Source organism: Peromyscus californicus, unplaced genomic scaffold (genome assembly GCF_007827085.1).
Source record: "Peromyscus californicus insignis strain IS unplaced genomic scaffold, ASM782708v3 Scaffold_12__1_contigs__length_115047231, whole genome shotgun sequence".
Classification (NCBI taxonomy): domain Eukaryota; kingdom Metazoa; phylum Chordata; class Mammalia; order Rodentia; family Cricetidae; genus Peromyscus; species Peromyscus californicus.
In genome coordinates, this window is record NW_026294413.1 from 102,807,241 (window position 1) to 102,832,282 (window position 25,042).

A 25,042-nucleotide genomic window follows, 5' to 3' on the forward strand; every position below is an offset into this window, starting at 1 on the left:
GCAACTGAAGGATGGAGGAGTTTATTTTGTCTCACGGTTCTAGAGTGCAGCCCATCATGAGAGGGAAGTCAAGGTGGCTGGAGTTTAAAGCAGCTGGTTGCATTGCTCTCTCAGTCAAGGAAAAGTGAAGGATGAATCTGGTGGCCAGCTAGTTTTCTGCTTTCCAGGACTCGAGCCTAAGGAACGGGGAATCGATTTTTACAGTGGGTGTTCCCACAACAATGAAACTAATCAAGATAATGCCTCACAGGGTGGCCAGAGGCTCCTCTCCTATGGCTTTTCGATGCTGTCAAGTTGACAATATTAATCATCCCAAGGTTCTCAGAAGCCATACATAATCATAATGCAGGTGCATAGGGAAGAAAAATGGCAGCCTCTCAGAGCTTGGAGCACAGCTCTCCTAGAAAACAAACCCATTTTCTCAGGATAATTTGGACTTTACTGAAATGCCTACTGTCTGCCTCTCCTACATACCTCCACCATACCATAAAATGGGGTTCTGATCACTTTCAGGGTGTTTTGGGCACCATCAAAATATAATGTCTACAAATAGTGTTTGAATAAAAGGTCTTCTTGCTCTTCCCCAGATAACTGATGTGATGGTAGCTGAATAGTAAAGCATCTAGCACTCCAGAGGCACTTTCTTTCTGCTCCTCTCCCCCTCTTCCTGCTTTGTTTTTTCCAACAGCACTTTATCAGAACTTCTGTTTATTCATTTTCAGACTGAATACTACCAACAACAATAGCACTATAAGCCCCTGTAACAGTGACTATTAGCTGTTAAGGTGACTGAGTTGAAAAATGCCTAGGAGGGTAGGGAAGCCCAGTTCTGGGCTGTATCAATCCCTGTGTGTTTCTAAAGACAACTAGATCTCCAGGGCTAATGAAAGAATTGAGTATTTCATGGATTCAAAATATGGTAGTAATATTGAGATGACAAATATTTAGGTGACAAAAGACAGGAGTAGTTTGTCAAAAGATGGGGCCCAGGAGGAAATAGGTCACTGGGGATATGTCCTTGGAAACCCCTTGGATTTCCTTGCTACAAATGCTGTGACCAGGAAGTAAATGGATGTCCTTCTCCAAATGCTTTGACCACCATGATGTTCTTCCTAATCAAATTCAAGGACAAACAACCATGAACTGAACCTTGATATCATGATCCCAAATAAATCTGTCCTCCTTTTAACTGATTTATTTGAAGCGTTTTGGTGAAAACTAATATACACCTATTAATTATTTCTTATTACCACAAGCATTCTACAACCCATTTCATTTTAAAAATCCACATGCTCTCTTAGATATCAAACTACCGTTTTATGATACTTATGATAGTTAAGACCAGGGACAACTCTTATAGGGAAAGTTTAGGAACCTCTGACAGGGTGACAGCACCAACTTTGTATTTGTTGATTAGAAAATAAAACTTCATTGCTACACAGTATCTGTTTTCTGTTTGTTGGTTTGTATTTTTTTTTTTGTACTGGTGACAAAATAGAAAAAGATAGAAAAGCATAATGTTTCGATTTCCGTTCTGTTGCTATGATTGAACATACTGACCAAAGCAATTTAGAGGAGGAAATTGGATTACACTTCCTGGTCACAGTCCATCATGAAGCGAAGTCAGAGCAGTGCATGTGTACATGAATGGGAAGTTCAGAGGTCAATGGCAGGGTTTCGTTTATTTTGTTTTTGTTTTTTTTTAGCCCTTCCCACCTTAATTTTTGAGACAGAGTCTCTCACTGAATCTGGAACTCATCCCTTGGCCAGCAAATCACAGGAATCCTCCTGCCTCTGGCTCCCCAGCAACTGGTATTATAAGCACACACTACCATGCCTGGTTTGGGAATTCTCCAGCTTGTGTAGTAAACACTGTAGTGACTGAATCACCTGTCCAGTCCCCAACTATTTCTAAGCCTCTCAGGACAGTGGTATGATTTTCAGAAGGTTTTGAGAGGGTCATGCTCTGAGGTAGATTTGTGGAAAGTTCCTGAGATGTTGCTGTGGGCCTTACAAAAGTCACAAACTAATCCTCAGTCTCTTTTGTAGTCCTAACAAATAAAGTCTGGTTAAATCTTTGCAGTGATTTAAAAAAATTAATATAAAGATATAGACTGAGCTGGACACCAGTGCAAGGATGCCCGAGTCAGTTTAATTCCTAGATGCTATCTGAGGGAAAAACTTGCTACCAAATCACAGGAAGCAATTTTCAAGCATGGCAGCGTACATATACCACACTCAATGCTTGTGTGACTTTGGGAGTATGAGATAAATTTAGTGAAGAAAGTCATTTCCCAAACATTTGCATTTTCTCTATGATTCAAATCTTACTTTTATATTAGTTCTAATATCATGTCCAGCCAAATGTATTTGTGAAAAGAATTGCAAAAGATTCTAGCTTTTATTTTTATTATTGCTGCCTGATTTTGCATTTGTCCTGAATAAATAAAGAGATAGGAAGTGAAAAGCAGGGTGACAGGAAAAAAAATTTACTTTGTGAATAAAATATTCTATGCATAATCAATAGTAATAACCTTTCCTGTTGATTTTTTTGTCCAATACATGTGCTTCCTACTTTTTCATAAATGTGTAAACTATATTCACACACACATTTTATACTAAAAATCTAAATCTTTCTGTGGGATTAATATAACAAGCACAAATGCATCATATTGTACGGAACCAGTTTATGTTACAAATTGGACCCCAGTCATGTTTTGGAATTAATATTTCCCATCATCCCTTGCAGTTAGTGCTGTCTATATGACAGAGGAACAACCAGTTAGATGTAGCTAGAAGTTCCAGCCTGAGACATCTAGTTAAATCTCACATAGTAGGAAGGATCTGGCCTGTTTGTCTTTGCTCCCCCATTCCCATGACCTCATCTTGCTTTGACTGGAGAGTTCACCAGTTCTCTCATCTCAAGATCAGTGGTCATGAGGAACTAGCTCACATGAAGTATGGGAGTAGAAAATAAACAACATTGGATGTTTTCATGGTCTGAACATAAAATGTTACAGTCACCTTGGGTACTTGGGTTTGTTTCCCTGTTAACTAACTTCTGAGAAAGGTTTGGCTTCTGAGTGCAATGGCCCAACAACACATGAATTCCATGATGGTTTCACAATACAGTGGTATTACTGCTTGATGCTTCAGAGAGTTGTAGGAGATGGGGGCCTGTTGAAGGAGGTAGGCTAGTCACTAGGGATGTGTGACTGGGGTTATCTGTTCCCTTGGTTCCTTCCTGTACTTCCTTTCTGCTTCTGATATTGAGTTGCCCAGATCTGCCATGCTCTCCCCACTGAAATGAAACTGTGAACAAAAACACAGAATTCCTCCGTGCAATTGTGTCTCTTGGGTATCTGGTCACAGCAACAATAGAGATAACAAGCACAGACCCCCTGACAACTCCAAACACAACATTGGTTACCATTGTACCAGCTTTGGAGTGTCCATGTCCAGAAATTCTGTGTAGTGAAAAGTAAAACAACAAACTTTTCAAAGTTCTGATCAAATGACCATGAATGTTATAGACTTGGGAAAAACTAACATGGTAGAAATTTTAAAATATTGTTGTGTAAGAATAGATCATTGCAAATGATATTTCCTAAGTAACTTTACCTAAAGGTAAGATTAAGCCACTTAGAATAGTCTTCTGAAAAATGAAGAAAGTTTTTAAACAGAATAACTCTTCTGAATATATTTACAATATTCTAATTTTGTAGAAAGAGGAAGCAGTCCAGTGATAATATTTTTTCCTTTCTTTGACAGCTTCCTTAAGTTGTAAAATGGTTTCCTAATTTTCCACAGTGCTACAAAGATCTGTCACTGGTATAATTTTACTGAGGAACATTGACTTGTGCCTTAATAACACATGACATGTTGAAATTAGGAACTGAAATCAATTATTAGAAAGACAGTTTTGAAAGATTTGCCCATGGGGATTAAACATATTAATAAGGTCATCACGACTTTGTGAGGCACTGGATTGAGAAAATCAGAAAACAGCTCACTTTGACTCTAGGTGCCTCCAAACCCTGGCAGAAACTTCCCACAGTTCCCACAAGTGTGAGCTGCATCGTGCTGATAAGAAATAGAAAGTAATTTCTTACATATAATATATGAACTCTTTAAATTGATTTTTAAATCTGCTCTTTCTAAATTGTCTATTTTGTGGCTCATCCTGATAGTCTCATCGCCTAGAAAGCCAACTGTGACAGCTGCTGCATACCAAGCATGCAGTCATTTTTATTAGAAAACACATTTGTCCATCATCCTCAGATGCACAAAACTTTATCAGATGTTGGCTTCCATGGGGAAGATGAGATGTATTGCCATTCAACAATTTAAACATACACTTTCTAAGGATGATGTTGCCAAAACTTTTGTATGTCTATCCCCAATAAACTATTACAGGCATAAAATATTTTCGTATATGAAGATAATATATGTAGAAATAGAGGCTAGAGAGAAGGTTCAGAAGTTAAGAGCCATCTTTCTGCTCTTGCTGGGGACCCTAGTTGAGGTCCAAGCACCTACACCAGGCATCTCACAACCATCTGTAATTCAAACTCCACATAATCTTATATCCTCTTCTGACTCTGTGGGCCCCTGCATGCATATGGGTGTGCTCACACACAGGTACACATGCATATAATTAAACATAAAATATTTTTAAAGTTATGAAAATGAAAAGCAAGCCAATAATTAAAAAATAAAGTTACTACATAATAAAACGAGTAAAACATTGACTTGTTAAATGTTAAATTGTCATTATATTCATAAGTATGACAAAGATAATGATATATGCTCAGGGAAGAGAATCACATAATTTAAGGAAACTTGAATGTGAACTATGCCACAATAGGCAAAGATAACATAGGCAGACATTAAGTGTACAGTGTCAGCTCATGTATTGTGATGCAAATAGTTTATGTGCAAGACCAATATACAATTTATATGCACACCATACATTACCACTAATTAGTATAATTAGCATTACACAAATAACTCTTTAAAATATGTCAGCCAGTCAAAGTTCTAGATGCCCTGAAAATACAAGAATAAACATTCCTCATGTCATTTAAATGACGATGTCAAAAGTGAGAATCCAATGTTAAAACATTATTAAGGAATTTAATTCCTTAACTTAAAAACATGAAGTGTTCATTGCCACTCTGCTTGTATGTTGCTGTGGAATAAATATTTTTGTTCCATTACAATTTCTGTGTTAAAACTGTAACCTCAGTGCGACTGTCTTTCCAGGTGAGGCCTTTGGGAGGTAAATGGGTTCTAAGGATGAAGTAAATTGGATTAGTGCAGCCAAGTATCACTAAGTGAGGACAGAGGATGACCATGAGAAGGATTCTCTTCAGACATTAAGCATGCTACCATTCTGATACCTGAATTCCAGTCACTAGAATAATGAGATCAAATTTTGTTATTCACAGTCTATCCAATCTGTGGTATTGTTATAGTAACCTGAACTGAATTCATCAAATTGTGTATAAAATAACAGTAACACAGTAGATGCAATGAATATAGTCATTTTTTCGAATTTTAAGCTTTATAAAAGATCATACTAAATATGTACTAATTTTAAAAAGAAAACACTCCTAAAACATGTTTTCCTTGTACAGAGACCTATAGACTAATATCTTTCTGTCATAATTATTCTGCTCTGGGCAAAGGCAAACACAGCCCCGAGCCTTGCAGTCTCTTCTTTCTGCCATAGCCTTTGAGATGACTAGAAGTGGAAATGGTGACCACATCCTTGATCTTCTGATAAAGTGCAATCAGAGATGGCACCTATTCAGCTCAGTGCTGGGCCTGTGTGTCTGCTCCAGGGCAGTGTAATGGGGTGGAGTTCAAAGATCGGAGCACTGTTCAGGCACTGTTCCCTTGTCCTAAGATAATACATGAAAGGGGGACACCAAACCAGTTTCCCATTGAGAAGCAAAAAAGGATAAGGAAAGTAGGGATCGGAATGAACATTCTGAATGTTCACCAAACATAGATCACCAAAAGTTCAATAATGAATGAAGTCCTGGGTGATTTCCCATCCAGCCATGGATGAAACCAACCACAATAAACCCAGAATAGGAGTGCTGAACAGTGTTTCAACCGCCTTCTGGATGACCCTAAAGGTAGTATAGAATATAGAGAGAAATTAAAGTGACATTTGAACTATAGCATGTATTGGACAGTCATCCAGTAAATGCTTGTGTTCTAAAATTCAGTAACTTGCTCACATACTATAGTATTCTATTTTAGTGGGAAGCTAGAGGGTTATTGATTGGCCAAAATACAATGCAATGTTATCTTTCACAGTTACAGCTAGGAAAATTCCATTAGGAATGAGAACTGGTAATCAAAATTATAAGATGACATAGAGTTGGTATTAAAATATAGATTTCTGAGCAGTTACCAGATGTGTTCCAGCACGAACTCTTAAACACTCTTAAAAAATAGAAGAATGAGGGGTTGTAGAGATGTCTCAGAGGTTAAGAGCATTTGTTGCTTTTGCAAAGGACCTGGATCCAGTTCCCAACACCCACATGGGTGCTCACAATTATCTGTAATTCAATTTCCAGGGGTTCTGATACCCTCTTCTGACCTCCATAATCACTGGGCATGCCCACAGTACACATACATACATGCAGATAAAACACTCATACACAAACATTTTTATTATCATTTTTATTGATTCTTTAGGAATTTCACATTATGCACCCCAATTCCATTTATTTTCTAGTCTTTCCATGTCCCACACTCCACCTTTGTAGTCTCCTCCACCCAAAATAAAGTAAAATAAATAAAAATAATTTAAAAAGCACTACTTTGCTCTTCCATCTTTCCCACCTCTCCATCACATACTCATTTGTCTCAGTCGACTTGGGAGATGCAGTGTGTCACACAGTACACCCTTTTGTCTACTCAGCTTTACTTGCATACACTCACTGCAATGAGTTATTGGTCTGGTTCAAGGCCTCTGGCTTCTGGTACACCATCAATACTGGACCCTCACTGAAACTCCTCCTGGATATCCTGCTGTTGACCCCTGTCATGGAGTTCTTGTAGCCATGGTTCTGTGGGACCAGTCCCTTCATATACTTCAACAGGTCATAGGTGGGGTAGATGTTGGGGTGGGCCAACTCAAAACCCTGAATACGTGCCTGGGTGGTAGTTGAGTTGGTCAGTCTGGGCCTCCACTGGTACTGAACCCACCAGGCAAGTGTCAGGGCCAGCTCTCCCATGCCTACACCATCAGGGCCAGCTCTCCAGAATGCATGGTGAGGGTGGAGCCATCTCTCCTGTTGTGGTGGCTGGCAAGAGAAAGGGCAGTTCTCCCAGGGCTATCTGGGGCCAGAGCCAGCTCTCCTGCACCCACGACACTGGGGCCAGTTCTTCCAGGAGGGAAGAAGCAGCTCTCCTGCTGAGGTGGCCAGCAAGGGGTTAGTCTGCTCTCCAGTGCTCTGGCTACCAGGGCCAGCTTTCCCATAGCTCCCAGTGGTAACACCACTCCCAGACATCAACACAGATCCTGGCTGCAGGAGAACCACAGACCTAGACATGGCCCTTGCCCACAGCTTGGGCCAGGATGTCACCAAGGACCCAAGGAAGAAGCACAGGCTATTTAAGTAGGTATGGCCCTGACAGCATCATGGCCCTTGGGCATCAACATGGCCTCAGGTGGGGGCTCAGCATACGCAAACTTTTAAATATATATAAAAATAGGAGAAAAAGTATCAGGAAAGAGAAGGAAATAGGAATATAGGATACATTAAAGAATGAAAATTTAATGGTAGCATAACTATCTGTGCAAACACAGTAGAGGTTTTCAGTCTATAAAATTAGTTTTGTTAGACTTAAAGAAAGAAATTGATTGAAGAAAAATCTATGGTATTGTCTGATATGGTTTTTCAACACATGCAGAGGAAATACGTAAAATAACTCTCATAATGGAGAGAAAATTACTAGCTCCTAAAAGGTCACAAGGTTGTAACATCCCACTTGGAGTAATAAGATACTGAAAGGAAATGAATGCTATCATTTAGGAACGTGTACAACCCCCAGAATAATCACTGAAATCACCAACCAAGGAAATACTTGAAAGAATTTATCATCATCATCATCATCATCATCATCATCATCATGGTGAACATGTGCATGTGCATGTGTGTGTGTATGTCTGTACACATGAGTAAAAGTACCTGTGGAAGCCAGAAGTGAGCATCAGATCTCCTGCAACTGGAGTTAAGCAGGTTGGTAAGAGACACCCTACTTAGGTGTTAGGAATTCAAACCCAGTCCTCTTTAAGAGCAATTTGCTTTTAAGCACTGAATCATCTCTACATTCCCACAAAGAAAAATTTAAAAACACTGTAGATGAGTTAAAATTTAATAATAAAAATGCAATCAAAGGCAAGAAAGAGAGGAATAGAAAAGATAGAATAAATAGAAAACTCATAGATACTCCAATTAAATTATAAGTAAAAATTAGATTATGGTGAATAATTGATGTAAAGAGGTACAGAAAACATTGGAGACTTTCCAAGTCGAGAAGTGCTTCGAGTAATTTAAAGATCTAATTTTTATTTTTTAAATTACATGCATGTGGGTATGGGTGGGTAGTATTTGCATGTGATTGGCGTTCCTGTGGAAGGCAGAAGAGGCCATTGGATCCACTGGACCTGGAGTTACAAGCAGTTGGGAGTCCCCTCACAAGGCTAGTAAGAACTGAACTCACGATTTCTATAAAAGTAGTACATGCTATTAACCACTAAGTCATTTCTCCAGTTCCTATTTTGAGTAAATTTCAACACAGAGTTGTGAGTATACACCCTTGGTAGATATATTGTGAGGGCAAAATAGATCAGGAGCATATTCATATGGTATAATAGGCTGTCTTTAATAACCACATCCAAATAGTGATAACAAAGTTAGAAAACAAATAAAACTGTAAAAATTAAGGGCATCAAGGAAAATAACTGAAATATTAAATGGAAACTGAAAATATCCAAATAATCTCCCATTTTCTACGTAAGATAAACCTTATTTCTGAGTTCATACTATGATAGTCCTAGATACAAGACAAATATAGTAGTGCTGACTATCCCACCCGCTGAAATTATAGTACTTATAACCCTTTCCACATAGAAATGTCAAGACTTCTTGAGAAAACCACTGAGGCTCACAACTGACAAAGGACCCAGTCCAGAGAGTAGAATAATTTTCACGTGATAGAGGAAAACTACAGAGAGTACTGGGGTCAACTCAAATGAACCAAGTGTCAATAAGATGTTCCCATGTCCCGAAAGAAGATGACTGTCACAACCATCAAAGATTAATGGATGGCATTTCTAAATACATATCATATCTGTTAACACGTGTGGAGTTATAACAATAAAAGAACACAAAAACAAAACAATGTAGGCATGTTTAGAGGCTACTAGAGGAGAGCAATACATAAAGGAACACCTCTGTGGGGACCGGCTTTTATTTTATAAGCTCTCCGTCAAGAAACCCAGCAATGGTGGGGTAAAGGCACTCGAGAGAAGAATGAATCTCAGCTAATTCATTCCTCCCAGTAGAAGGAAAGCTAGAATGTCACCTCTTTGCAAACCTCAGTGGCTTTGTGAAGTTACTCCTTGGCCCTCAATTGCTAGTGGTCCATCTGGAAAACGCTGACTGTCAGTGAGTTGGGGATGAAGAGAAGCCTGTAACCAACTTGAAGCCCATGACCACCATCACTACCACACACAGAGACAAGAAACTGTGAACATTCTGCAACTTCTGACAACATGCAAAATATTCTTGAACAAATTCAAAACAAGACCTTATCAGCCATCTTGGGAAGTTACTAGTCCTTCAGGAAGATATGACAGAGAGAAAACACAAGTAAAACAGTCTGTTTCCTTTATAAAAAGTGGAAGAGAGATCTTTTGCAATTTAAAAGATTCTTTGAAAGACACTGAACTGAGTAAATGTCTCATTCTAGCCTCTGGTGGGACTCAACTGTTGAAACAGGAATACGGCAACTCAGAGGATTTGAATGCTACCTGCATATCCAGTGGTATTAAGGGATAATTCTTTCTATTTAGTACTGACAAAATAGTGTGTTAATTTTTAAATAGAGCCCTAATCTCCTCAATACACATTCTGAAATATTTATAAAGGAAGGAGAGAATAGCTAGAATTAGCTTGGACTGATCTACTAGGGCATGGTGGGACTGATGAAATAGGGAAGAAATACCACTGAAAAGATGTTGGGCATCTACAGCCCATGTCAAGAGGGGAAATGTACATCCATTATACAATTTCACCCTTTCCAGACATATCTAAGATTACTTTATTCTAATAGAAAAAGGCATTTTCAGATTGAAAAAAAGTGCTAAAAGGAAGGAAAGACATTAAGACAATGTTCCAAACAGTTTTTCAAATCACATTCATGAGTCTGTGCTATTAGCATGTGAAAAAAATTCTATTAGTTTTTTCATGTTGGAAATAAAACTAAGGTTGCAAGAAAAAATGGCATATACACTATTAGAAAGTTATTGATAATAATCTGCTCCTGTTGTTAACAAGATGTTATATTTTTCAGGAATTTAAAAGATATTATATCAATTTATACTTAAATATAGTTAACATACTATTAAATGTTTAAACCAACCACTAAAAGTATTAAGAACATAATGAAAAATATAAAATAGAAGTAACTGCCAAAAGAGAGGAGAAAGGAGGAAATAGCCTGGAAAAGAATGAAGAAAGGCATACAATAAAATATTGAAGATGAATTCAATATACTTATAATCACAGCCAATCCAAAAAGACTAAATTCTGCTTTTCAAAGACAAAGCTTGTCAAGTGAAATTCAAGACCAGAACAGTCTTATACTCCTTGCCAGACTCAAACAAGAAACAAATAACATGAGCAGTTTGACAGTAAAGTATGAAGTTTTGCATCAGTCATACAGACTGGGTAGCACTCCTGTTATCTATGGTTATATATTTTGTGGTTCCACTCCACAGTCAACAAGGCCTGAATATGTTACATGGCAAATTCCAGAAAACAAATTCTTATTTTAAGTAAACCAACCAAAAAATAAAACAATTTTAAGTTACAAACCATGCACTATTATGAATAGCATGATAAAGTCTCACAGCATTGCACTCTGTCCCTCCAGTGGCATGAATTTTCCCTATGCTCAGAGTTTTTACTGTGTTACCTGCTAATTGCAGTCATTATACTGGTTGATGTGGCCCTGTACTACTGTGTTCAATGGATTCTTATTTTATTTAATAATGGCCCCCAAAACAGAAGGATTCATGCTGGCATCTTTCATGAAAAGAACAGAAAGACTGAGAAAGAAGGTAGATTGATGGGTTGATATAGAGAGTATATTACTTTAAAACTGTAATACATAATTTGAAAGGATTATAAAAATAAATCAGCCAGGTAGTGCTGGCACACATCTTTAATCCCAGCACTCCAGAGGCAGAGACCAGTGGATCTCTGTTAAGTTCTAGGCCAGGCTGGTCTACAGAGTGACTTCCAGGGTAGCCAGGGCTACACAGAGAAACGCTGTCTTGGAAACCATCAACAAAACAAACAAACAAACAAGAATAAATCAACAAATTATCACACAATGGGGTTTTAGTAATACTATATTAAGCTTATAAAACAAGAATATAGACTATGTAAAAGCATATTCAATAAGCTTTATCTGATGGACACATGTATTAGTCTTTATTTTATGCTTTGTATCTGAGCTGAGGAGTGAACACTGTTCCCAAGAATACCTGCAGCACTTATAAATTTCCATTATTCTTGTTGATAAGACTGGCCTGGCACATTTCAGGGAAGGCTCACCATACAGCCCATGTTCTATGAGCAAAAAGCAATAGAATTCAGAATCAATAGAAAAACAATCATAAAAAGTGAAAACAAAACAACACTTCTAAATAGTCCAGAACAACAGGAGAAACAATGTTTTAAAGTTCTTAAAAAATCAGCTCATGAGAATCATGCAAGGCAAAGCTGAAAGTGTACAGCAGAGTCAGGACAATGTGGGAGATGTGTACCTAGTTGTGCATATGTATGTATGTATGTATGTATATTTATATGTGTGTGTATTGGTATGTATACATAGGATAAATTACTTGAACTTTCTATTAAGAGTTGGTTTTTGTTGTGTTGAGGGTTGAACCCAGGGCCTGTGCATGCTAAGTAATTGCTCCATAACTAATGTACAGCCCCCACCTTCAACTTAAGAATTTATGAGAAAAAATAAATTAAAAAGTCATAACTACAATGTAACAAAAATAAAAATAATAAGATTGCAAAAAAAGCCTACTTCTAAGAAAAGACTAAATAATTTTTAAAACTTTCTGAAGTAAAAACAGAGGGAAAGTACAATGATTAATATTTGGAATAGCTCAAAAAAGGGGGATATAATTATAGCTTCAATTTGCACAGAAACTGAATAAAATATATATAAAAGCCTTGTTAAAAAAGTAAAACTATAAAAAAACTAAAAACAAAACTGATTCAAGAAAATATTCAGATTTTTTGTCTCTCTATATACATATGTATACACACACACACACACACACACACACACACACACACACATATATATATATATATATATATATATATATATATCACTATGTTTAGCCTATAACAGCAAACTGTTCATTTTTGGTTCAGAAATAAAGAGTAGCTGGTTAATTGAGTTAAAAGTTTTCGAAAGACATGATGTCTAAAAGAAAAAACTTGACATAGTCACACAAAGATGTCAAACTTTGTTGTCAATCAGGAAGATACAGGTGACAGCACAATAGAGATACACGACACACTTTCAGGAGTGTTATTGAAAAGCTGACTAAAGCTTGGGATCTGACTCAGTGGTAGAACTCTTGCCTAGAATGCATGGAGTTCTAACAGGCTGGGCATGATGGTGCACACTCATAATCCCTGCATTCAGAAGGCAGAGAGGCAGATCCCTGTGAGTTCAAGGCCAGTCTGGTCTACAGAGCAAGTTCAAAGAATTTCTAAATTATACATATACTGACTATTCTTAAGTGTTTCTGGATAGACATCTTCATACTTTGTGTTAGACATGGAACATTCTGCCATTTGGAAAAACAAATCCACAATAGTATACTTAGACTTGTCAAAGATTAGACATGTAACCTATAATCAGGTATATGCACAGAAATTTGTACAAAAAAAAATGACAGTGGCATTCACCAGAGATCAACCCCAGAAATAAGTCAAATGTATCTCTACAGCAAAATGGCTCGAATTAGTTGTGGTATGATTATAGACTGGAGCATAGCAGGAAAAGGAATGGACTGTGGTGACGCACGGTAGTGTGGAGGAATCTCCAGAAGGACATGGGATAGACAGAGAAAGTGGCACAATGACACAGAAGAATCTATTGTGGACACAAACATCAGGAGCAAGGTGGCAAAACTACATAAGATATTGTTGAGTGATCTGTGCGTGTGTTATAAAGCTACAAATAAAAAGAAACAGAGTCCTCAGGATTCAAGATGGTGGTCCTCTAGGAGGGAGCAGGATCAGATAAGCTTGTAATCAAAAGCGTAACACAGAACTTCAAAGGTATTTTAATTTGTCAGGATTTTAAAATTATATTACTGTGTGAGGGTGGGCATGACCAGCCTCCACCTCACATTTTAAACAGAAGAATGGATACTTAAGTGTTTCTGTCATTAAGAATGCATATGTTGTGCATATATGTGTATATTTGTCAGTTAGTGATTTGCTACATAAAAACCAAAGGTTATAATAAGAGATTTGGCAAAAATTGAATATGTTTTATGTAGTTGCTTACTCATTCAAATTTGCAGCTTATACTAATTAGAAGCATGTGATTTGAGGTAACTCTAGGCTTAAATCAGTGCAGTCAAATGCTCAGCATGTTAATTCTGAGTGTTGACAGTTTCTTTTTGTATATTAAGTCATGATTTGCTGCCTTACATTCATATACATGTGCAATGTATGTGAGCACCTGGTAAACCCCCTTCACTACTCTATTAATACAATATATAAACACATTTTCCTTTAATGCACTTCTCTTTCCATCAGATATTACAGACTCTCTCTGGGTATGAAGTCAAGCGTTGCTATGTTCAGATGAATTTTCTGGCCCAAGGAGATAATTTTGCACACAGTCAATAGCAATATCCCAGAAGTGAGCCAGAAAACTCAACTAGTCAAACAAAATTCAATAGTAATATCAGAACACAGAAACCCTTAAGAATAGACGGTATATTTCCAAAGAGCATATCAGCAAATGCAAGATGGCACTCAGAATACCTACATAGATCAGAGGAAACGATGCCTTTTCGTTAGACAAGGCTGCCACGGTGGTGAGAAGAAGCACAAAAATCATTTTGCCTGTAACTCCCAAGTAGTGCCTATAATACTTAGTTCATTGAAAGTCAATTTATGGTAATAGGTTGCACAGAGCTGTGCGTCAAAGCTCAGGTAAAGTTCTCACTTTATTGACATATCGTCCCATTGTCACACTACCTAGTCATGCATGAAAACAAAACAAAAATAGCTTAAGTGTGAAGACAAGCATTTTTAGCCCAGACTGTATATTTTCATTAATGCAGAATGTAGCATTTTTGTCAGCTCCCTGAACTCAGCATGGCCATCTGTGCAAATCTAAAACCAACGAGACGACAAAAGGTGACTAATTAAAACACGACTTCTTTCAAAATCCATCATGTCACAGCACAGTGTGCCACCCGTGGCCTCAGGACTTGTGATCAACACGACATAGGCGCGGCTGTCACATTGCTTAAATTAACTTCATCTCCAGAGTGCCATGTTTATGCTTTGGAGAACTTTTTACTTGAGGGTAGATGGCACTGGGTTCCATAACTCTGAACTTGGATTGGTTGTAAAGGATGCCAGAAGCTACAGCCATAACGTCTTACCAACATGGCTGCCTTAACTTGAACTGAACAAAGATGACACCAATAGACATGCTAATGTGGATATGGGCCAGCCCACCTGGTCTCACCCCTGTACAAAGAGCTATAGGCAATTAGGGAATGCTGATAACAGGGAAATAGTCTTCCCTATTGAAGAGTATACTAATTGATTATCCAGTACCAAATTTTTAGTCCTGAAAACACACACACACACACACACACACACACACACACACACACACACACACACTACAGGTAACACGCATAGGTTTTCATATATGTATGTGTCGTAGTCAGTGTTCTATTGCTGTGAAGAGACACCATGACCATGGCAACTCTTATGAAAGAAAGCATTTAATTTGGGACTTGCTTATAGTTTCAGAGGTTCAGTCCATTATCATCATGGCAGGGAGCACGGCAGCATGCAGGCAGACATGGTGCTGGGGAAGGAGCAGAAGTTCTACATCTGGATCCACAGGCAACAGGAAGAGATTCTAGGCTTGATGCGGGCTTTTGAAAGTCACCCCCAGTGACACACTTCCTGCAAGTCCACACCTCCTAATCCTTTCAATGAGTGCTACTCCCTAGTGACCAAGCATTTGAAACTATGTCTATGGGGGCCATTCCTATTTAAACCACCATGGTGTGTATGCATAGATCAAGAATAAATGAAAAAAGAGACCATGATTTTGAAAAAAATGGGAAGGTTTAAAGGGAGGAAACAGAAGGAAGAAATGATATAATTATATTCTAATTTCAAAAAAATGAAAGAAATAATTTTAAAAAACAGTAGATGGCAAATGTGCCTTATAAAACTGTTGTCTGGTACAGACTTGTTCATACACATGAGTTCAAAAGTGTAAGATTTGCAACCTCAGAGATACTATGGAAGACTCAGAATCTGGTAGTTTGAATGAGAAATGTCCACATAAGCTCCCATATTGGAACTCTAGGTCCCCAGTTGGAGGTGCTCTTTGAGTAGGTTGTAGAACATTTAAGAAGTCTATCCTTGCTGGAAGAAGTAGGTGACTGAGGCCAGGTTGTCTGTATTTATAGTTTTGTTTCATTTTCTGTTCATTCTCTCAGCTTCCTGCTACTGCCACTATGTCTGGCACCTGTTACCATGCCTCTACCTCACCATAATGGATTCTTAGACCCTCTAGAGTCCTAAGCCAAAATAAACCATTTCTTTCTAAAGTTACCTTTGGTCATGGTGTTCGAACACAGCAACAGAAAAGTAACAGAGTATCCAGAACTATGGAAATTGAAAAGTATTTCTCCAACTTAAAAGGGTGCTTGCTTTCCTATGAACACACAGATATTCACATGCATGTTTGCATATCTGCTTCACCTAATCTTACATATCATTTAAAAAACATTTTTGTTTATTGTTTGAAAAGTTCATATATGTACATACTTAAAAAAAACAACCTTACCTACACCACTACCTGCTTGTGGCATGATTGGTAGACATTCAAGGACAAGTTTGTGTATCTTGTAGAGTGGCCTTTTTGGGTGTTGGTCAATTATTAATCCACTAACCACTAACATCATTCCCCAGGTAACATAAGCCTTGAGAAATATTTAGTGTGACAACACATAGGTCAATGCAATTAAAAGTATACAAACACTGCAGTGGATGGGAGGTGGTTCAGTCATAGTCTACCTTCAGGCTCCTTTCTGTCTTTAGAAAATATAGGTGATGTGGGGAACATCTGGCACTGTCCATATAGACTGAAGATCAAGCTCAGCTGGGGTCACAGAAAGCATCAATGTCATCGACACAGTACTATTTAGGACAGTGAAGCTTTGCTGCTCATGTTCTACTATGTCTTAAGTAGATGAGTGTTTATTCAACAGCAAATGTTAAACAACTGTAGAGCAAGCTAGTGGCACTTAGCGATGAATAATATTCAAGGAATGGGTTGGATGACAAGGAATCAGGAGAATGGGAGAAAGCATTCCCACAGAGCAGGAATGTGCACGGTCACAAAGTTCTCTTCTGCAGGGCACGCTGAAGAGTAAGGCTAGGATACCACACCACCTGAGTTCAGAGCGCAGCTCTGTCATTGTTCACCTGCACAGCTTGTGTCAGATGGCTCTGCCAGCCTGTGCTGCTGCTTCCCACATCTGGAAATTAGAGACTCTAATAATATCCATCCTCTCACCAGCATTCAGGAGGCCTAGGCAGGAGTGTAATGAATCTGAGGCCAGCCTGGGGTGTGCATAAAGAGTTGGAGCTTAGTGAGCTGGAGGCCCTGACTCCAGATCCACAAATGATTAAAAATAAATTGTATGAAGATAAAACGGAAAAGTTCATAGCAACGTCATGTACTTGTGAGCATGAAACACAATGAAAGCATGTGACATACATCTATCTATTTTGATACATGTATCTGATTTGAACACATATTTTATCTATTCATTGCTGTCAGCTCTGTCACAACCATTGACAGCCTTAACCACACTTATCTCAGAATTTGATTGGCTTCAAGACCAGACTTCAGTTAAATACTACAGCCTCCTTGAATATTGCCTGCTTCATACTAACACATCTTCAACTCATTTGCTGAGAATCAGTACATGTAAACACACACTCACACATATGTATGTATGTATCTGTGCTTAATTGGATTGTTTTATAGGATTCTAATTTATTAAAATTTCTTCAAACACTTTTATCATTACACTTACTTGTTTATTTAGTGTATTTGTGTGTGTGTGTGTGTATGTATGTGTGTGTGTATACCCTTCTAATAATTTATATATGAAGGTCAGAGGACAACTTTTAAGAGTTGACTCTCGCTGGGCGGTGATGGCACATGCCTTTAATCCCAGCACTCGGGAGACAGAGGCAAGCAGATCTCTGTAAGTTCGAGGCTAGCCTGGTCTACAAAGCAAGTACCAGGAAAGGCGCAAAGCTACACAGAGAAACCCTGTCTCAAAAACAAACAAACAAACAAAAAACACCAAAAAAAAAAAAAAAGAGTTGACTCTCTCCTTGCCACCCTGCGAGTTGCAGGGATAAAACTCAAGTCATCGGACTTGGCAGCAAGTGTCTTTATATACTGAGACGTCTTGCAGGCCCCTTCAGACACCTTATAAGGGAGTAGCTGGCAAGTTTAGAGAGCAATGTCTCTGTGAGCAGGCACCTTGTTTACTTGGGCATCACAATGTTAGTGTATCAGTGAAAGCCCATTTTGGACTGGGGTCATGCACAAGGCAGCCTATGACTCATCCAGTATTCAGAAGGGAGGATTATTAATCACGCCAGTACCTCTTATATTAATACACTTGAATGCCTCTGTCTGAAGCACTCCCAGTACTTTGGAAGGCTTAAGGAGGCAAAATTACAAAAGAAAGGTTATCCTAAGAGTTACAGCTTTATAAAGAAGAAAGAAAGAAAGAAAGAAAGAAAGAAAGAAAGAAAGAAAGAAAGAAAGAAAGAAAGAAAGAAAGAAAGAAAGAAAGAAAGAAAGAAAGAAAGAAAATGCATATGACATGAGGCTCTTGGTTCGAATGCAGTTTTTGATTCTTTCAGAGCTTTCCTTTCACGAGTTAAATATGTGGTTCAGGGGGAAAAAGCGTGCTGAATTTATAGCTCATACTTTTCTCCATTCAGGCAGCACTTAGAGGTATGCATGGTGGTGGTGGTGGTGGTGGGGATGAGAATGAGCAGACTGTTTCCAGCCAGCTCCCCTGCATTCTCTTACACGCTAGTGTACTGGATACTATGATGGTGAGGTTTTTGGGCAACTTGAAACAATGTCATTTTGTATGAAATGAAACAATGTATGTCATTTTGAAAGTAGGAACTTCAGTTGAGAAAATGCCTTCATTGGATTGGACTGAAAGCAAGCCTGGGGTGGGGTGGGGGTCATTTTCTTGATTAATGAATGTGGGAGGGCCCAAAAAGCTGTGGGCAGTACAATCCCTGGGCAGGTAGTCCTGGGTTATGTAAGAAAGCAGACTGAATAAGCCACGAGGATCAGGCTAGTAAGGAGAATCCCTCCATGATCTCTGCTTCAGTTCCTGCCTTGAACTCCAGCCCTAAATTCACTTCATGATGACTGCAACCTTCCATGTTAAATAAACCCTTCCCTCCACAAGTTACTTTGGACCATGGTCTTTTTTTCTTCAAGACAGGGTTTCTCTGTGTAGCTTTGGAGCTGTCCTGGAACTCACTCTGTAGACCAGGCTAGCCTCAAACTCACAGATATCCACCTGCCTCTGCCTCCGGAGTGCTGGGATTAAAGGTGTGCGCCACCACTTCCCAATTGATCATGGTCTTTATCACAGCAATATAAACCAATTTGGATAGAAATTGGTAGCAGGATTATGGTATTGCTGTGATAGACCTAACTATGATGTTTTGGGCAGAACTACTACGGATTTTAGCACTTGGTTTAGAAAAACCTTTAAGTGTTTAGAGCTTAATGAGATGTTGTAGGCATTTGGAGGATAATTCTGAGAGTAGTATAGACTATAGAGGCCTAGCTTGTGGATTTTCAAATAGAATGGAAGACTCTATCAGGATTGTATGTTTGACTTTTGGATGAAGAATCTGTACAAGTGTAACCTTTGCTTTGTTGTGACAATTGATATTGATTAGCTGAAAGTAAAAACTCAGCTGTGCTTTTGACCATCACCACTGAGGTGAAATTTTCTGAGAGAGTTTCCTTGGGGTCAGCACTCAGAAGCTGTGGTCCAGAGGGTGCCAGGGGCTGCATTTCATCCTGGAAGTTGAACTTGGCCATGTGTAACAGTCTCCCACATGGTGGCACTGGCTTTGAAGGCATAAAGGGGCAATGGAGTACAGCTGAGGTTTGTCACAGTGAGAGGCCATTGGTGAAGGTGCAACCTCTGCTGCAGTAGAAGCCCCAGTATGGAAGAGGTCATAAAGAAAGATGGAGGGTTGTCTCCAGGGGCCACGGGAGAAGGTGAAGCCTGTGGAGACCCTGGTATATTGGAGATATACTGTGGGACCACTACCAAGGATAGCAACTGTTGTGGAGTGGAATCAGCCTGAGTCTATGAGACAAACTACATGTGCTTTGAATGGCAGAGCTTGAGAATTAGAGTAGCCCAAGCTCTTTGGAGTCCAGAAGATCATGAGTAAATCCCAGATGCTAGACTTTGAGCTACAAGATTTAATTTATATAATTGGATTTGGTTTTGCTCTGTTCAGATCACACTGTACTCTGGTACTTCCCTCTTCTAATAAGAAGTATGTAACTTATTTTTTTTATTTTATAGGAGTCCAAAGTTAACTGACTTTTGATTTTTAGGGAGACATGAGAATTTTAAAGGGACTTTGGATATTTTATTTATATGTTTTATTATTTATTTATTTATTTTCAAGGCACATTTAATTTAATATCAAGAATTCAATACAAAAGGCCCAAATACAGTGAAGGAACACATTCCCCCATTTAACATCAACGACAATGCTGTTCAACATGTGCCTGCTGAGTGAGATGAGAGGGTTTGCTGAACAACGGGAGTCTCTTCACAGCCAATACCTTATACAATCTAGTTGTGAAATGAATACTCAGAATGCTGCAAACACTTTAAACCTCAAGTGTGAGACCACCCCTTTACCTTTGTACAGTCCTCCATTAAGATTAGCTACAGTTTCCACGACCATTCAAAGAACAGACCATTGATAGAAACCACATAGATTTAAGGCTCCATTATGTAATAAAGAGCTCAGCGCTAATGGACAATATATATATATATATATATATATATATATATATATATATATATATATATATTCACTACCTGTACTGGTAGTTATGACTTGATTGTCTCACAGCTTTTTAGAAGTTGGTTCTTAGCATGTAAACCCTTTAAAGGCAAAATTCTCCTCATTTGAGTTTTGACCCAGTAGTTCAACGATCATGAAGTCCACAGTCTTATTGGCATAACTGATGTACAGTGTCTCTAAGTCACTATGCTCAAGGTTAAGAGCGATGCATATTCCACTTTTACATTTTACTGGAATTTTACATGTTCAATTCATGATTTAAAACCTCCAAACTGTCTGAAGACACAATGTGCCACAGACTTAAGACTTCTGTTTTCCCCTCTATTTTCTTCAAACAGAAACATTTCTCAAGTGTCTACATATTCTAGAAGGGGAATTTTTCGGAGGTGGCCTCTTCTTCGGAATAGTCCGACGGCATCAGGCCTCTGAAGCAAGGGGAAGGGGAAGAGAAAAGCTGAAGCACAAGGTTCATCTGGTAAGTTTTACATTAACCATTACAAGCTGGACAGTATAAGAATGTGGCTTTTTTGGCTCAAAAGAAGTCTGAGTCTTGGTGTGGAAACGAGTACGTGGCTGTCCCACCACGGCTTTCTCGAGGTGGGACTGTCAGGGAAGTCTTGACTGGGGAGTATGATTTGTTTACCTATCAGGCGTAAACTTCCAGGCACTCAGTTCATTTTGGGCTTGTTCCAGTTTGTCTTTAGTCTGTTCCCGTTCACCTTTCATTTTTAGGAAAAACAAGTTGATCACTGGGTCTACCATTGTTGATCGCAGTTGGGCAACACTCGGCTGCTGAACTTGCTTGAGATACTGGATTGAGAAGTACACTCTTGAATCTCCTGTTCCTTGGTTGCTAATCGCGTGACAAGAATGTTTTCTCTGCGCGCAGACTCCTGCTGTTGCTGCTTTAACTTCAGATTCCCTTAAGCCAGTCACATCATTTGAATTAAGGTCTGTATACTTTCCGTCCAAAGCTTGAACGTAAGCTTCATATTGTTTCCATCTTAGAATCAACTCATCCCGTGCCATAACTTTGAAGTCTGTTTCACTCAATCGGACCTTGTTAGGAAGAGGTTCTTCGTTGGTCATCTTGCACCCCGAGACAAGCCTCTTGGCCATGGCCCAGGTCACCCCGCCGGGCGCCTCCAGCGAGGAGAGGCGAAGGGAGGCCAGCTGACCTGCTTGAGGCCTCGGGGCGTGGAGGAACCGCCGAGGCCAGCCGCTGCACAGCAACCATCTGCCTTATTTATTTTGAGGCAGGATTTCTCTGTTTAGTTCTGGCTGTCCTAGAACTCACTTTGTAGACCATGTTGACCTCAGACTCAGAGATCTGCTTATCTCTGCCTCCTAAATGCTGGCATTAAAGGAGTGCACCACCACCATCTGGCCTGACTGGATATTTTAGAGAAATTGAACTGTTACTGGTGTTTGAGTTTTTGAAGACTAGAAATTCTAAAACTGGAGGGTGTTTTATATTGATATATTGATATTAATATGAGATTTTGGGGATGGACGATAAATAAAGTAAATAAAAATTAAATTAAAGTAAAACAAACAACAAAAGGAACGGGGAGGTACTGTAGATTTTAAAATAAATGATAGTGACAACCGTAGAACTATTAATTTATAGCCTAAATCCTTTCACAGACAGAAGTTTCGGTGTGTGGTTAATATTTGTTATTCTGTCAATATTCTTGGTTCTTCCGATATTTAATCTTGCTGGATTGTATCATGTCTTAGAGACGAGTAAAGAACACTGATGTATGTGTGATCAAGGCCATTTTCAAGAATATTAGATGATGTGATTCATACCACCAATGAGAGATGATTGGGATATGATACACCTGGATAAGGAAGTAGAACAGTGCAGACAGGCCCTTGGAGCTGTATCATGCTCTGTCTACTTACTGTCGCTTCTGCTCCCTATTTACTCTTTGCAGTGTGGTGAAGTTCCTTCTTAAAACACTCTGATCATGATGACATTTCTTCTCACAATAGGCCAAGACTCATGCCCATAGACTGAAGCCTATGAAATTGTGAGCCAGAATAAATCCTATAAGCTGTTTCTGTCAGTTATTTGACACACCTACACAAAAGTAATTAATATAACAACTGACTACATGTGTGATTTCTAAAGAAAGATGGATTCAGAAGAGCACAAAGCAAGTTAACTTTGGTGAGTTGGAATTAGTTGTACTGGTCTAAATTGAAGCTGTGGTTAAAGCTGGTATCTTCTGGAAGATAGAGGAGAACGATGGGTTCCTGTGCTACTTTATAGAGGCATTAACATTTTAAAATTTGTCTCCCACTCTGTGTCCAAAGCACATCAATCTAACCTTTGGTTCCATCCTCATGCCTCCTTTTATTGGTGGTGATCCTCTTTCTTCCCTATGACGGAGACGCCATGTAGATTATGCAAAATGATCTTTCTGCCTCCATCACATCTCCAAAGCTCCTATTGCCGTATAAAATAACATTCACAATGTTTATGGGACATTGCTGTCAGCATGTCAGCATTGTGAAATACAACACTATTCTGTATACACTGGAGAATACACTCTCATGAAACCTGTCTTTCAGAGGAAGGAAAATATGTAAACAGATCTCAAAATGGCATAGTTTTGAGGACTACTATGCTTTATGCATAAAGGACAATCGAAGCAAGAAAAAGTTAAGGCACTCAGTGACTAAGCAGAGCTGCTCGGGAAGGCCTTTTCACAGTCATTAAAAGGAAGAAAAGAGTTTTTCATATGGAAGAATTAGCAAATATAAAGATCAAGCATTTTTAAACAGTTTTGGGTGTTTTAAGGAACCCAAATAGCCAGTGGCCATTGCTTAAAGAGAGACCAGCAGGAGACACATTAGTGAGGAAGTTTGTCCTCTGGCCTGGGAGTATGTGTAGATTATGTTTAGAATCCTGAATTTTACAAAGTAGGAAGAAGAAAAAAAAGAAGACATTTCAATATTATAATGCTACAGTATGTGTTATGCTTTGAGAATATAATTTTGGCCTTGGTGAAAGATGGTAAAGGGCCAAGCTTTTGGTGATGAGGCAGCTGAGAGGAAGGTCTGTGACCCTCAGGTAGGACATGAGGGCATCATAGATTAAGTTTTTCAGTGGTAGATTTTGAAAAATTATTGGAATATCTTCTAATGATAGCTCTAAAAAACTTGGTTAACCCATAATTATTGTCTGAGAAATGCATGTGCATGCTTGCCTAAGATAGTGCATGCTACTATGTACATATACAATAAATAATCTGGAATTATTTTCTAGTTTACTTGTTCAAGCAGTTGATTTAATTGAGTTGTTTAGGTAATTTGATAGGATTGATTATTTATTGTACAGCACTGACTATGCTATAACCATCTCTGGGTATCCAAAGGCCTTGTGCTTGTCTTATTGATACCCTCTTAGAGACTCTAGGAAGAACCTCAGTATCTTTGTTCTGATATTGATATTGACCTGATTCTGTAAACCAAACTCTATTTACTCAGGCAGTCTTGCTCAGTGCTTGTTTACTTTCCTTTTTTGCATTGTGGCTCCTGTCTGTCCACAGTAAGGTGGAATGCTGGCCAACTTTTTGCTCAGAGCTTCTTTATTCTCAGATTGGTTGCATGTGCCTGTCAAACTTCTAGTGTTACCATGTTATGATTTCTTTTTCCTTGACAAATGTTAGTGTCTGGAAATTTCACTTAAATCCTACAAAGAAACCTTGTACTCCTGGGGTGTCATGGGGTACAAAAATAGCCAGGCCCATGTTTGCCATTGCCTTGGAATAGTCAGCTCTGGGATGATTCAGAAGGGAAGCACTTGTGACATTTATCCAAATTTATTCACCCAACTTCACCAAAGGATTCCATCACATAAGGCAGCTTTCAAAGCTGGTGAATGAAATATCTTGTGAAGAACTAGTATTTGGGTTCAAGAATAAAGAAAACTAAACAAGGAAGATTCTGGAACTTCAAAATGTATGTACACAGTGAGACTTGGACTGAACTCAGGCATGAAAGGAAATGCTTCCTTGACATTTCCTTTCAAAACAAATCAACACCCAAGGTTGTTTTTAGAGGCACAATTCAGTAACTGTTCAAAAACATTTTACTTAGAAAATTCCCCTCCCTCACTACCTGGAACGCCCTTTCTCTTGTGATATAACATTCCTTTCAAAATTTAACTCCAGGACTCTGCCTCACTTAGAACTAAGAAGAGCTGAAATCATGTTTACCTCCTAGAATGCCGAGGAAAGTACACACAAAATATCTTATGAGAAATGAGAAGTAAATTTGCCTCAAGGAGC

At 38.7% G+C, this 25,042-nt stretch overlaps 1 protein-coding gene and 1 pseudogene across 2 annotated transcripts in view; both read right to left on the minus strand.

Annotated features, from left to right (window-relative positions):
- Znf385d (zinc finger protein 385D) overlaps positions 1-25,042 on the minus strand; it is a 957,149-nt gene that overhangs the window by 407,392 nt on the left and 524,715 nt on the right. The gene's annotated exons all lie outside the window — the stretch shown is intronic.
- Positions 20,790-21,853, minus strand: LOC128107728 (pre-mRNA-splicing regulator WTAP-like; annotated as a pseudogene).